This window comes from Lathyrus oleraceus, chromosome 6 (assembly GCF_024323335.1).
Source record: "Lathyrus oleraceus cultivar Zhongwan6 chromosome 6, CAAS_Psat_ZW6_1.0, whole genome shotgun sequence".
NCBI lineage: Eukaryota > Viridiplantae > Streptophyta > Magnoliopsida > Fabales > Fabaceae > Lathyrus > Lathyrus oleraceus.
Genome location: NC_066584.1, coordinates 112,528,626 through 112,541,507, shown reverse-complemented (window position 1 = coordinate 112,541,507; position 12,882 = coordinate 112,528,626). Strand labels below are relative to the sequence as shown.

Genomic DNA, 12,882 nt, shown 5'->3' with positions numbered 1-12,882 from the left:
AAATCTAGGAGGGACTCGCTTAGGGAAACCGTGTCCCCAGCAGAGTCGCCAGCTGTCGCAACCCGAAAAATACGGTCTGCGAAAAAAACAACCGGCGAAGAAAGAAATGACAGAAGAGTCGCCACCGTGCGTTATTTATCCCAAAGGAGGGAAAGGAAACGCTCGAAGTAAACCTGAAGAAAGGAAAGGAAAAGACAAGGTCTCGCAACCAAATCTTGGGTTCGGGAGTCGATTATGCGAAGGGAAGGTATTAGCACCCCTACGCATCCGTAGTACTCTACGGGATCCACTCTTGTTTGTTTCTTGTCTAAAGGGTGTGTGTTTATCTAATGTACTATTTACTAAAAGGGTCAAGAGAAAAGTGACTCGCACGGATGTCGCATCCACTGCATACGTATCTCATCTGATTATGAGAATCAGAGTCTTCGTAGCTCGGCTACCTAAGGGTTAAGGATAAGTGTGCTCGCAAAGACATCGCGTCTTATGCCTACGTATCTCATCGGGAATGAGAATCAGAGCAAAACGTAGTTCAAACTAGCTACGGGAATAAGGGTCTCGATTGCAACTAGGGCAAGAGAAAGGGAATGTCTCGATCGCAACAAGGGCGAGAGAAAGGATCGCAACGAGGGCGAAAGCAAATAAGGATTAGTTGTTAGTCGTTAGTCAAACTCGGCAAGACATCGCATCTTGTGCCTACGTATCTCATCTGAACATGAGAATCAGAGTTGCCGTAGTTCGGCCACACGCACACAAACAAACACAGGCAAAGGCAAACGTGGAGCCTGACTGCCAATCACTGGACTTACATCAACATCCGAACCAAACACACACAAAAGGGGCAAACGTGGAGCCCGACCGCCAATCACTGGACTTACATCAGCATCCGAACCCAACAAACACAAAGGGGCAAACGTGGAGCCCGACTGCCAATCACTGGACTTACATCAGCATCCGAACCCAACAAAACTCACACTGGAACCCGAATGCCACTCGATGGACTTACATCAGCTTCCGAGCACACACAAGGGGGGTTGAGACACAAAAAGTTGAAAAAGAAAAAGGGGCGCCCGGAGAGATCTCGCACGATCTCCTGCCTACATACCTCGTCTGGAACAAGGATCAGGGCGATGTAGTTCCCCTACAGAGGGGTTGCCATCTGAACATGGACTTAGAAAAGGAGGACACCAGTTGTGTCAAAAGAGAGTGGGCAATGTGTTCACATCCTAGCAGTAGGTGTCGCAGCTCGCTGAATCGAGTCTTAGGCAGTTACCTCTTTGCAATAGAACGGACTACATGCCACAAGATCGGAGACGCTCGGAAAGGTCTAGAAGTGGGGGAAGCTCTGCCCTAGAGTTGTCATGCAATGTGTACTTAAGTGTTTAGGACTTACAAATGGGGATATCTACCTAATGTTAGCATGCAAAGAATATGGGAATTCTACCTATGTTATCATACAAAGGGTTCTATCTAATGGGTGCTACCTAATCGGAACAAGAATCGACGAATGGAGCAAGGAGAAGTGTTAGGGATGAGGGTAGATGGCGATGCATGAAGCAATCGACTTACAAGGTTGATGGCGATGCATAAAGCAATCGACTTACAAGGGGTGGATGAATACGTGCTGGTTCTGTTAGGTTTTGAAAAAATGATTACTCGACGTTGGATCGAGGTTTTGATCTTGTTTTGAAATGGTTATCGAATGTTCATTTTAATTCTTGTATTAACAGGTGAATAAAGAATGAAAGAATAAATATTATACATTTCATGGGAGAGGGGTACATTTGTTATGAATGGGGGTTGTCATGGCAATCAAGCGATATAAGTATATGCCCCATACACCATACAAGTGGGCCACAGTTAATCACACAAATAAGATATAAACAAGTACATGATCAAATCAAATAATCAAAGAAATGAAACGAATGAACATTAAACAACGTATGAGTGTAAGTGTAAGGGAACCGGCTCATTGTAAGAAAGCCCAAGAGTAAGCTATGTGAGGTTGATGGCGATGCTTAAAAAGCAATCGACTTACAAGGGTGTAAAAAAGGGCTCGATATTGAATCGAGAAAAATATAATTTTATAGTTTAAAAATGGTTTTGAATAAATGATGAAATTAAAAAAAAAAAAACAGATTTGTGTTATTAAATAATAATAAAAAAAAAAAAAAAAAAAAAAACTATAAGTATAAGAGGAAATATAATGACACATAAACATAAAAAAAAGAAAGTTAAAAGAAGTAAAATACTATATATGGGTGTCGAACCCACTACCCAAAGGGAGGTGAGACCACTTCTCCTCCACTGAACCACCAATGGTCGACTGTTACTTTAACAGTGACCCTACCACATAAAGAAGAACCGAAAAAAAAAATAAATAGAAAAAAAATAAAAATAAAAAAGGGCTAACTAAAGGTGGGTGGTGGGCCACAAGTACTTGGGCCGGATGAACATTCAACAAATCCTTTGGACTATTTAGGTTCGGGTCGGGTGAGACCCGCTCCAGCTTGGCCCGAGATGAGGTGGCACCGGGAGTACCAAACACGCCCTAGCCGTGTGGCTGTTGGGCAGTAATCAAAGGGATGCTGCTAGCATTAATCATCAGCTGGCAAATTTCAATGAGAAGCCAACATAAAGGAAAAGACAGGTCAAACAGCTATTGAAGCACGGGTATCCATTCCCAACGCAAGTCTTTAAGTGCTTTAAACAATATTAAAGACGTATATTACTATTCTCTTTTTTTTAACAAGAGGAGATGAAACAAAGCATCACAACCCACATATAACCATTCCTCAAGTAGGCAAATGACCACACAGGAAAAATGAAAGAGTTAAAAAAATGAAGGTAAATGCACAGCAACACTCAAAGATAGTACATCAAGGAAAGACGATGATGAAGCTTAAGTTGAAAGGAATAGAGAACAAAGACCAGACCAGAACTAAGTTTTAGGCTTACCTTTCCACGAAGAGATCGACGGTGATGTTGGGTCCTCTCAACTCCGGCGCGTTTGATTCTCCGACGGCATTCAAATGGAATCTCGTGTCTTCTTTGCGGAAAAATAGCGCCAAGGCTAGGTTGCCTCCCCCTTCTCCTTCTTGATTTCGTTAGGGTTTTAATATTCTCTTCGCCGCCTCCAATGAGTCCTAGGGTTTTTCGGCCGCCCCTATCTGATTCCTCTTTCTCTCTATTTATGCTCTGCAGTTAGGGTTTGGGGATCAAAAGAGGTCTCTGCCAAGGCCTTTCTGTGCTCAGAAATTGGAGTGGTCTTTTTGGTGTATGGTTCGAAAAAAGGTAATCTTAACTTCCACTTTCTTCCCTGAATTTTGTTTCTACCCCAATTTGGGAATTTTCTGATATTTTGAAATTTACTGTTGGCTAATGATGTTGTTACTGCAGTGAAATTGGCTTGGTTTGATTTCAAAATCTGAAGGATGGTTAATTGATTCTTGGAGCTGCCACAGTTGTGTTTGTTGTAGTAACCATGCCGACATTCACTTACGGTAAGCTTTTTCTTCTTTGTTCATGCCATCTTAGTACATCGAAACTTGGTGAATTTACGCAAAACTCGTTGCGTTTGATGCTGCAGGAGGAGATGCTGAGTTAAAGGAGATAACGGTGTCATTCTTGCTTGAACATGACTTTCTAACTCATTATTGTAGTTTTTTATCTAATGGTTCACTGAGTTTTCTGATATTTTCAGTTCTGTTTGCTCAGCTCTTCGAGCCTGGATTTTTTTTTATTCTTCCAGCGAAAGGGTTGTCGCACGCTTGAGGAAGAATTTATTCAGTCACCTTGTAAACCAGGTAGTTTGTTTCTCTTCATCTGTGTTACTTTGGATACTACAAACTTTCATGTTCATGACATGCTTGTTTATTAATTTATTGTTGATGGTTTTTCCAGGAAATAGCCTTCTTTGATGTTACACGGACCGGTGAACTTTTAAGCAGGCTATCTGAAGATACACAGATCATTAAGAATGCTGCAACTACCAACCTCTCAGAGGCCTTGAGAAACTCGTCAACTGCATTTATTGGTCTCGGTTTCATGCTTGCAACATCATGGAAGTTAACATGTGAGTATCATGTCACTTCTGGTTTTTAATGGTTTTAAACTGGTTGAACATGTTCTCTGATTGTCGGGATTTTCGGATTGTCTAGACCATCAACCAGTTTATCCTAACCTGTGCTCTCTTTCTCTCTTGACAAATTCTTATAGTGCTGTCTTTGGCTGTTGTACCTGTTATTTGGGCTGGGTATCTAATGCTGCATCTTTCTCCTTCCTTTACTGAGCGCCATGTGCCTTTATTGCAGTGGTATATTCTTCCTCAATAGATTTTGCCTTGTCGATTACTTCTTGAAAATGATGAACCAGAACATTTTTAACTGAGCTTCTATCGGTACCCTGCTTTTGTTGTACAAGAAACTGATCATTAAAATCCTTTATGGCTTTGAAATTTTCAGAAACCAGCTGCCGCATTTCTTGAGTAACAACAGAAAAACGTGAAGAGGCCATTGCAGTGACAGCTTTTGCCCCCCCCCCAATTAGGTAACAATCTAATGATTCCTTTGATTTACAGAACACTGGTAAGAAATCTTCAATGGAAGCACTCATCATACTTACTGAAAGGCTTGTTTTTTGACAGGTGCTTAAATGGCTATTTTTTAATATCCTGAGTAGAAGCAATTCTCCATATCTTCCTTAGTAACCTTGGTTCTGTATATTCTGCAATGATTTGCACTAACAGAATTTGAATCAATCTGGAAACGCACATTTTCTACTAACCGTCTACGGCAGCGCTCATCAGCAGGTTTATGCTTGGCCATTGACGACACTTGTGGCATGTTGGAAAAATTTCAAGGCTTGACCACATTATGTTGCTGGAACTTTGTTTGTGCAAGTTGGGTATTACAGCAGTTGGTGCAGTTAGATGAATTCCCTTATGTTAGTTCTGACAGTTAGAATTAGGTTCATTTAAATGGTTAAAATGTTAATTGATATGCTATGTATGTTAACTGTTTTGTTGCCTGCTTTTGTGGCTGAATCCCTTTAAGACTGTACAGTAGAAACAACGTCATACCCAAAGCCATGATCAACAGGCCTCCATACCACTTCTTCATTTCCATTAAACCTTGAAGTAAACATAGGTGCTTCCAGTCATTCACCATTGAAGGATGCAAAACGTTCCAAAAATCTGAGATGTGAAACGCTGAAACTACTAGTCACCATTTTCATCAATAGCACTTCCATTATTACCAAATGTACACTCCAAGTATATTGTGATCTTGCAAAATGTACCCTTCAAAGAGTAAGATTCTCTAAAGCTAATCCATTCTCAAGGACATACTTGACCATTTAAAGGAAATAAATAATGCCGGCCATTGATTCATTCAATACGCTCTAATCCATAATACAATAGAGTGATCAAAACATCAACAAGGATTATCTATTTATTAGCGGGATTATTTTTCTTTCATCCTTAACAAATATTCATGATGGCTCAAATTCCAAGCACTCAACCCAAAACCAACTTTCCTCCGATCCAACACTACATTGAAATCAACTTTCCCCTGATTCAAAACTACATTATGGTACCTGATATACCAACTCGTCCATAGGACAACACAAAACTTAAATCCAATCAAGCCTTGGGCCATCATCTGAGTGTGAAGCAAAATTTTATGACCTTACAGGTGATTGACTGGGAAAAAATTTCAAGGTCAAAATCGGGGTATGACAGTTGCCCCTATTTAAGCGTCTTCAACTAGAGAATATGAAGCAAGACGTTCTTCATATTATCATAGTGGGAGATGGTTAAATACTAAGAAGACCCGGATTTTGATCCCGAATCCCTATGAAACAATTAACAATGCCTGTCAGAATCGGCAAAGAAGCAATCTCAAAAGAAGAATCCGTCTGGTACGGTGAAAATCGGCCGGAGTACCGAAACAGAAAGTTGACCTGGATACCAAAATAAATGGTAACGCGGGAATACCCATGGCCTGAATGCCACACATTAGTCTGAACATTAAGCATTGGAATATGAGAGTATCAATGTTGGTCTGATCACCGGAAATCTGGTCTGAACACCACCTTGATCTAGAAATCGGAAACTGGCCTAAACGCCACATCGGTCTGGATACCGCCTCGGTCTGAACACCGGAAAACTGGTCTGAACACCATAAGTTCTTCGTCCTGATTGTTGAGAACTTCTTCGATCTGGAATCGGAAACTGGCCTGAACGCCACATCGGTCTGAATACCGCCTCGGTCTGAACACCGGAAAACTGGTCTGAACACCACAAGTTCTTCGTCCTGACTGTTGAGAACTTCTTCGATCTGGAATCGGAAACTGGCCTGAACGCCACATCGGTCTGAATACCGCCTCGGTCTGAACACCGGAAAACTGGTCTGAACACCATAAGTTCTTCGTCCTGATTGTTGAGAACTTCTTCGATCTGGAATCGGAAACTGGCCTGAACGCCACATCGGTCTGAATACCGCCTCGGTCTGAACACCGGAAAACTGGTCTGAACACCACAAGTTCTTCGTCCTGACTGTTGAGAACTTCTTCGATCTGGAATCGGAAACTGGCCTGAACGCCACATCGGTCTGAATACCGCCTCGGTCTGAACACCGGAAAACTGGTCTGAACACCACAAGTTCTTCGTCCTGACTGTTGAGAACTTCTTCGATCTGGAATCGGAAACTGGCCTGAACGCCACTTCGGTCTGGATACCGGGAAAACTGGTCTGGACACCACAAGTTCTTCGTCCTGATTGTTGAGAACTTCTTCGATCTGGAAATCGGAAACTGGCCTGAACGCCACTTCGGTCTGGATACCGGGAAAACTGGTCTGGACACCACAAGTTCTTCGTCCTGATTGTTGAGAACTTCTTCGATCTGGAAATCGGAAACTGGCCTGAATGCCACTTCGGTCTGGATACCGGGAAAACTTCTTCATGTCTATCATCATCGGCGAAGATATCAAAACAGTGATACGTGAGCCGGCACGCATGCCAAAGGCCTATGCTGGGAATAACAATCGAAAGATTGGCCAAGGAGTGCATGAGATATATTATCTATAGCCGTCAAAATGTAGATAATACACTCGCATGGAAGATTATCCATAACCGGGTTGCAGGTTGTTAAATGAATAATCGACCGAAAAGAATGGCATCAGGGTACCAGGACTAGGCACGCAAAAGATGACCAATCAAAAGAGGATAACGTTGCTAACTCGGAGCAAATACCCAAAAGAAAGGGAAGACCCAATGGGGACAATACTGCTTGATCAAGGCAAGTATCCAAAGGGGAAAAGAGTATCACTACCGCAAAGAGGGGATTACATCTACCGGTTTGTAGGCAGAAAACCACAGAAAAGTAACCAGTCATCGACCAGGATGAGCACAAAGGGTTAACTCTTCTAGGGGATGAAAGTGGGATTTTACAGCTACCAGTTAATGGGTAGAAAACCACAAAGATAGGACTTACAACTACCGGTTCGTTGGTAGAAGCCACAAACAGCATGAACCACAAAGGCTACCTCTGCTAGGGGGTGAAAGTGGGATTTTACAACTACCTGCTAGTAGGTAGAAAACCACCAAGATAGGACTTACAACTACCGATTTATAGGTAGAAGCCACAGATTCCACTGAGGATGAGATGAATGAGTGCCGGTTAGTGAGCGACTATTCATTTATGCCCCAGGGAAGCACGGGCGACAGCCAACAGGAAGCCAGTTTAGGATCGACCCAAAAAGGCAGTCTGAATCAGGACTCATCCTAATGAGGAAAGAACTCAATAGGGAAAACCCATCCCATTAGGGAGGGAACGGAAACAACCGTCATCCACGAGGATGTAACTCAGTGGGGAGCGCAGAAGGAAATGGTAGACACTTTCTGCTTAAGGGGTAGACTCTACATGGAGAGATCAGACACACCCACTTCTGCTAAGGGAATGGACCCAAGCTTGCAAGATGCTAACAATTGGGGAGTAACACTGCTGGGGATACCCACTCGACTAAGGAGTCACTTGTTGGGAAAACAACAACTTCTCAACCATGCTGATGAACCCAATTCTGAAACCGATCCAATGGCGCGATGCTAAACTCTTTCCAACAACCCAAACTCGGCTGGTCACCACGGCCTAGGGCTAATGGACATGTTTGCAATGTTGATGCATGAGTTTTTTGTTTTACACAATGCCCCATGATCATGGAAATGCTATGCACTAATGATGCAATATGCTATGCTTATCTAAATGATGAATGCATAAACACACGTCTCCTCCAGAGACAACACCGGGGAACTCCAGGAACTGTGCTGAGGATCCTATAATCACGTCAACTTCCACCCTGCTGGGGAAAGACAAACCTTGCTGAGGATACACTCCATCGAATCTGAACCGCTTGGAGATTACCCTGCTAAGGGAGGCAACCCATTCTTATCTCTACTGGGGATGATTTTCTCCAAAACCCGATCCGCTTGGGGATAATAAGTCATGAACAAACTTCAGTCTGAGCACTGGAAACAAACTTCTGGCTTGTCACTTGAAATACCGAGAATGTTTTATGCTTGCATGCGTATGTTTGAATTTTACGATGGCGTAATGCTCCGTGAAAACGGAAATGCTACGCGATTTGGGAGGATGCAATGCAATATGATTCTACATGCAGGGATGCGAAATGCTGGGGAAAATGCCAAGCTGAAGCAAGGAATCCCGTTGGGGAAATGATGATAATCTTCCGGACCCTGGCACTACTGTTGGAGATGCACAGCATAATGAACTATGCGGGGAGATGATCGGCCGCGCGGTGTTCTAGTAATGGCGAGATACCGAGGCTCTGACTGGGGAGAGAATGACATTGGAAGCCTGCTGCTGAGGAAAGCTACAATGGTTCTGGCAACCACGATTTGCGAGAGATGACTCAGCAGGGGGAGCAAACACTGATACGGTATCGAGGTTCTGCTTCAAGGAAAGAAACCATGGATCTGGCATTGGGATTATCGATCTGGCATCGAACTCTAAGGAGCAGCCACTTCTGCTGGGAAGATACAGTCTGGCACTGTCAACTCCGCTGGGGATATATAGTCTGGCACTGTCAACTCTACTGGGGAGTGTATGTCCTGAAACAAACGCTTGGGGAAGTACAGTGGTGAGAAACTGCTGGGGATTGAAGAATCCAACGCTCTGATCGGCTCTGCAGGGATAAGACACCAGATTCGTCTGTTGGCGACTTCACTGGGGAAGATATTCACGATCGTCCGCAGGGGATTTTAATGGAATGCCCCGAGGGTATCTGTTCTGAATAGACGATCCAAAGCACTTAAAATTTACAGTAATTTTAAATGTTTATTAAGCATGTACCTGTAAAGCCCTTATGTGTCATGATGCAATGTTTATCAAAAATTCGGACGTCATTTTTGCAAACAAAACAGTAAAATGAAAATGAAAACAGAGATATACTGAATAACATGATTTTATTGATTGAATGGCCTCTGAATAGGCATTTACATTAGGAAGCAATCCCTGGAAAGAGGTAATCGCACAATAGATAAAAACAGAAATTAATCTAATGGCAATGTGAAATGGGTTTCTATTGGGTTCCAATTCTGCTATGACTTGCTCGTCTTCAAGATCCTCCAGATAATCAGCCTTCTGAAAGAGTGATTGGACTGTTTCCTATCCTTCAAAAATTTCTAGTCATTGGCACGAGATGAGATTTAGAACTACTCAGAACGCAGTCATTCGCTTAATCCCTAACTTTTGCCTGGATCGCCCTTTTCGGGTTTTCGATCCACCGGGATACCCATTTTTGCCTAAGTTGCCTTTTCAGGTTTTCAACTTACCGGGTGTACAATCTTTTTTTTATTTTTTGATCCCTAATTTTTGCCCGAACCTTTCCATTTTCTTGGTTCGCCGGGATGCCCATTTTTTGCCTGGACTATTCTTTTTACTGTCCAGCGGGTCTATTTTATGCGAAGTATTTTTTAACTGCGTCTGAGTTCACAGGGGAAGTGAAGTTTTCACCATCCATAGTTGCAAGCATTAAAGCCCCACCATCAAAAACCTTGGTGACAATATACGGTCCATCATAGTTAGGAGTCCATTTGCCCCTGTGATCTGTCTGAGGAGGAAGGATCCTTTTCAACACTAAATCTCCGACTTGGAAACAACGAGGACGCACTTTCTGGTCAAAGGCTCTCTTCATCCGACTCTGATACAACTGCCCATGACAAATGGCTGCCATTCGCTTCTCTTCGATAAGACTCAACTCGTTGAACCTTGTTCGAATCCATTCAGCTTCGTCTAGCTTGACATCCAACAGGACTCTTAGAGAAGGAATCTCCACTTCAACAGGTAGGACTGCTTCCATACCATACACAAGGGAGTAAGGGGTCGCCCCGGTCGACGTACGTACTGAAGTGCGGTACCCATGCAAGGCGAAGGGTAGCATCTCGTGCCAATCTCTGTACGTAACGACCATCTTCTGCACAATCTTCTTTATGTTCTTATTTGCTGCCTCAACAGCACCGTTCATCTTAGGGCGGTAGGGGGAAGAATTGTGATGCTGAATGTTGAAATTCTGGCACAACTCCTTCATCATTTTGTTATTGAGATTGGAACCATTATCAGTAATGATTCTCTCGGGAATCCCATAGCGACAAATGATTTCCTTCTTAATGAAACGGGCAACCACATGTCTGGTAACATTCGCGAATGATGCTGCTTCGACCCACTTGGTGAAATAGTCGATGGCGACAAGGATGAAGCGATGCCCATTGGAAGCAGTCGGCTCAATCTTTCCAATCATGTCAATGCCCCACATTGCAAACGGCCACGGCGAAGACATCACATTCAGAGGATTCGGCGGTACATGCACCTTATCAGCATAAATCTGGCATTTATGACACTTCCGAGCATACTTGAAACAATCTGATTCCATGGTCATCCAGTAATAACCCGCCCTTAACAATTTCTTAGCCATTGCATGTCCGCCGGCATGAGTACCGAAGGAACCTTCATGAACTTCCTGCATTAACATGTCTGCCTCATGTCTGTCCACGCATCTGAGCAAAACCATGTCGAAGTTCCTCTTATACAACACATCGTCTTTGTTCAAGAAGAAACTGCCTGCCAATCTTCTCAAAGTCTTTCTATCATTGTTGGATGCCCCTGCAGGGTACTCTTGATTCTTCAGAAAGCATTTGATGTCGTGATACCAGGGCTTGTCATCAACTACCAGTTCAGCAGCAAACACATATGCGGCCCTATCAAGGCGCATAACATCGATACTAGGAACATGGTTCCACCGGAACACCTTGATCATGGAGGATAGAGTAGCAAGAGCATCTGCCATCTGGTTCTCATCACGAGGTATATGATACAACTTTACTGTTGTGAAGAAAGTCAACAGTCTTCTCGTGTAATCTCTGTAGGGGACCAGAGTAGGCTGGAGAGTATTCCAATCACCATTCACTTGATTGATCACTAGAGCTGAATCTCCAAAGATGTCCAGAGTCTTGATTCTCAAATCAATGGCTTGCTCAATTCCCAAGATACAGGCCTCGTACTCAGCTTCATTATTGGTGCACTCGAAAGTCAGACGAGCGGTGAAAGGCATGTGGGCACCTTTCGGAGTTGTAATGACAGCACCAATTCCACTTCCTCTGGCATTGACAGCCCCATCAAACGTTAAAATCCACTTTTCATCTGGATCAGGTCCCTCTCCAACAACTGGCTCTTCACAGTCTTTCATCTTGAGGAACATGATGTCTTCATCCGGAAAATCAAACTTCATTGGCTCATAATCGTCAATCGGTTGTTGAGCAAGATAGTCTGACAGAATACTCCCCTTGATGGCTTTCTGGGATGTATACTGGATGTCGTACTCTGTCAGTACCATTTGCCAACGAGCAACTCTTCCGGTCAGAGCTGGCTTCTCGAATATATACTTGACTGGATCCATTTTGGAGATCAGTAAAGTTGTGTGAGTCAGCATGTATTGTCTCAATCGCTTAGCAGCCCATGCAAGTGCACAACATGTCTTTTCAAGCATCGAGTATCTCGACTCGCAGTCCGTGAATTTTTTACTCAAGTAGTAGATGGCATGTTCTTTCCTACCTGTCTCGTCGTGTTGACCGAGAACACAACCCATGGAATTGTCGAGTACTGTCAAGTACATAATCAGCGGTCTCCCTGGGACTGGAGGCATGAGGATAGGAGGATTCTGCAAATACTCCTTTATCTTTTCAAAAGCCCTTTGACAGTCGTCGTTCCACCTGATAGCCTGATCTTTCCTCAGCAATTTGAAAATTGGCTCACACGTGGCTGTTAGGTGAGAGATGAACCTTGCAATGTAGTTCAACCTCCCTAAGAAACCACGGACTTGCTTCTCCGTTCTTGGCTCAGGCATCTCCTGTATCGCTTTCACTTTGTCAGGATCCACCTCAATCCCTTTTCCACTAACAATAAAACCCAGTAGCTTTCCAGATCTCACCCCGAAAGTGCACTTGTTCGGATTAAGCCTCAGCTTGAATTTCCTTAACCGTTCAAACAATTTCTGCAGATTCACCAAATGTTCTTCTTCTGTCTGAGATTTGGCAATCATATCGTCCACATAAACCTCGATTTCATGATGAATCATATCATGGAATAGAGTCACCATAGCTCGTTGATATGTTGCCCCAGCGTTTTTCAGACCAAACGGCATCACCTTGTAGCAGAAGGTGCCCCACGGGGTTATGAAAGTTGTCTTCTCCATGTCTTCTGGTGCCATCTTGATTTGGTTATAGCCAGAAAAGCCATCCATGAAGGAGAATACCGAGAACTGAGCTGTGTTATCCACCAAAACATCGATGTGAGGTAATGGGAAATCATCTTT

At 43.4% G+C, this 12,882-nt stretch overlaps 1 long non-coding RNA gene across 1 annotated transcript; it reads left to right on the top strand.

The window, feature by feature from the left end:
- Positions 1-2,608: 2,608 nt before the first annotated feature.
- On the top strand, positions 2,609-5,031 carry LOC127093168 (uncharacterized). Its single transcript, XR_007792444.1, has 8 exons — positions 2,609-3,074; positions 3,202-3,291; positions 3,397-3,500; positions 3,587-3,803; positions 3,901-4,072; positions 4,216-4,312; positions 4,461-4,545; positions 4,643-5,031. It is a non-coding gene; the product is annotated as an uncharacterized LOC127093168 (long non-coding RNA).
- Positions 5,032-12,882: the final 7,851 nt, after the last annotated feature.